Raw genomic sequence first — 3,259 nt, forward strand, 5'->3', positions numbered from 1 at the left:
TCCTCCGCGTGGCTAATACGATTTCCTATCAAGGTTATTGGTGAGTCCTCCATTCCGGGGACGTTGCTCATGATCTTTTGCTATGTATAAGACTTTTCTTTTTAGTTATGTTTTGACTATGAGGGTGAGCCCGGTAGTTTGTCTTGGCCCCCGCTAAGTACTCATGTTTAGAGGTGGTGTTGGACAAGTTGTGTATTATGCTTGAGCTTGACTCATCTATGGTATTTATGTATCATTTCTTTTTTTTTTCTTGCTCCCTTAGTCCCGATTTCCCCCTTTGATTATGCTTATCGCTTATGGTCATTTTAATTGCTTCCGCGACCAAGGATGTGTAATGATATGCTATGAGGCTTGTTTGGGGTTCCTTCGGGTTCCCCATTCGCCGGTCACGTCTAGGCCCTAAGCTTGGGTCGTGACATCAAGCTTGGAATAGAGTTTCTCCAAGACATTTTGGGTATGTCCTCATAGATCGAGGGCAAGGACTTTTAATGTTTCTAGTTCTTTCATGTTGTAAGACTATTGTTAAGACTTCAATTGTAAAGGGTCGTACCCTATTTTGTTAAAGATTGTGTCTAAGCTGGCCATGTGAGATATAGACTTCTGCTTGTGTCTAAATGTTTTTGAATGATAGATTGTATGGTTTTTGAATAAAAAGTTTGAATTCCGTACTATTTCTATTACCTATGCGATGAATGAATGTTATGAGACTTGTATAAGACCCCTTCGGGGTCGAGTACGCCATGTTGCTTCTGGGGTGTAGACTCGGGTCGTGACAACAAATCATCATTTTGTTGTGTATTGATGGATTTTTGGTGCTTTGATGTGTGGTTGTGACTTGTTTGGTACTAATAAACCTAATCTAGCCTTGTGAATTAAAAATGAGCACCCTTCGAAATTTTGTGAAAATGGTGGAAGTGCATGTTGTTTTAACAATGGTTTGAATCTTTTTGTGACTCTAATGTACTAGGTTGTAAAATGTATCAAATAACTCCTTTTTTCTTAACTAGGAAGTGAAATTGACCCATCTTGAATAGTTTGAATGTCATGTGTGGTGACTGTTGAAAATAATTTCTGATGTTCAATTGTGTTAACTAGAACATACCCGGTTAGGTCTTGAAATGTTGCTATTAATTGAGTTTGGTTGGACAAATGATCTTAGACTTTTTTTGATTGTCCTTGAAGTCCATTTGGCTTTAAAATCCCACCTTTGCACTAAATATATCTTTAGTTGTCCCCTTTTGAGCCTAGTCCTTTTTTTGAAAACCTGATTACAAGTCTTATCCTTTTTGAAAAAGTAACCCTCTTTTGAACACTTCCCTCCTTGCACATGAGAATAATGAAAGTTGATTCTAAAAGCCTATGTGGGGGTGTTATGGCGGGTGTTATGGGAAACTCATAGATGGGATGATTACCACATGAGCACTTTATAAAAAAGGAGTTTAAGAATGGAGGAAAAAGCTTCAAAGAAAGAAAAAGCTTAAAAAAAGAAAAAAATGAATAAAGGAGACTTGAATCCTCTAAAAGTTAAAATATAGTTGCATGTGGGGGCATCTAGAATGTGAAAAGTGAAAAATATTTTTAAAATGTGCATTGGTTTGAAAACTGGAAAGAGTTTGAAAATGATGAATTGTGGTGTAGTGTTCAAGGAGGATGTAGTCAGTTGTACCTTAAAGATATCCTAACCTTCCCTAAGCCTACATTATTACAAGCTTAACAAAGTCCATTGATATCTCTAACCAAATGAAGTTGAGTCAATGTTGATTGAAAATATGGGCAAGCCTATGGTATGACATTCGTATTCATGAGATGTTTCTTTTAGAGTGTGAGTGCTTGCATCATTTGTCCCCTGTCTTGTGAATACTTGTGAGTGAAATTTTTGGGACATCTTCTTCCTTGTGAGGACCTGAAACCTAAGATAGATTTGTGAAGTTGATAAATTCCAAAATTGAGTCAAGGGAAGATGTTTAGTTGACTAGTAGTTGAGAGTCACTTCTTGAGAATTATTGTTGTCACTTCATCATTCATGGAAATACATTGAGTTTTGAAATTTTACTTGAACTTGAAGGGTTGCTTGAATTGAAAATCGCTTGCTTGCTTGCTAATTATTAGTACCGACCGAAGTCATGACGATGATCTTTAGTTGAAATAAAAGAGTGTTGTGCCTAAATTGAGTGCCTGTTGTGATTTTGACGTTGCATTGCTTGAGGAAAAGCAATGATTTTAAGTTGGGGTGTTGATGAGTAGTGACTTTCCACTCATTTAAGGATCTTTTCTTATGATATTATGGCACTTAAGTAGAGAAAGAGGCTAACGATTCATTGAATTGTGTTCATTTAAGGTGTTGGTTGTTGGGAAAGAGAATAATGGACAAAAGTGGAAAAGGAGTTGAACCTTGCAGGAAGTGAGACTAAGATGTCGCAGTTGCGAAAGAGTGTTCGCTTTCACGAACAAGTAAATAAAGTCAACTGGTCGCTTAAGCAACCAGATTAGGTTAACTTTTGGGAAGAAGTTCAAGAAGGCAAGGGTTACTTTAGTGAACAGATGCTCTCTTTACCGAACGGATGGTCTCTTTCGCGGCATTCGTTTTTGTGAACTCCATTCCGCACTTGCGAAGCCCACCTACCTAGAAAGGACATAATTGGAATTTCTCAACCATTTGATCCAAATTCTCACAAAGGGCTGGAAAGAAGCATTATTCTACCTGAGAAAATATCAGATTTTGTATTGAATTTTATCTTCTTAGCTTAGAGTGGAGAAAAACTTGTAAATTTTAATTTGGGGTTGAGACTTTGACGGCAAGTTGCCTCACAATTTAACTTTGGTTTGAAGATTGTGTTCTTATTAGTAGAATCTCTTGTTCCCTTCTTCTTTCCTTGCTTTCAATTTCTAGAATTGTGGGCGTAATTGTTAATTGAGATTGTGGTTTTTTACTAGAAATAGACAATTCATTTTGGTCTTGATTACTCATATTAATGTTTTTGTATGTGATTCAATCCTTTCATGACTAGGTTTTAACCTAATTTTAATGTTTTAATCTATGACTTGAGAGTGCACGATTGAATCTAGCTTCCGATTTTTGTGGGTTGCTTAAAAGAGAATCTCTGAAGTGGAGAATTAGGTTGATACTCATTTTTGTCTTTGATTCCTAAATTTGAGACCAGGAGGAGATAATTTAGGTTTGCTTTGTTGAATACTAAACTTGCTAGAAATAGGGATTTAGATTAAGGTGTTAGATTGTATTGTTATTGAACACAATTGA

The sequence above is a fragment of the Solanum stenotomum genome, chromosome 4, assembly GCF_019186545.1.
Source record: "Solanum stenotomum isolate F172 chromosome 4, ASM1918654v1, whole genome shotgun sequence".
Classification (NCBI taxonomy): domain Eukaryota; kingdom Viridiplantae; phylum Streptophyta; class Magnoliopsida; order Solanales; family Solanaceae; genus Solanum; species Solanum stenotomum.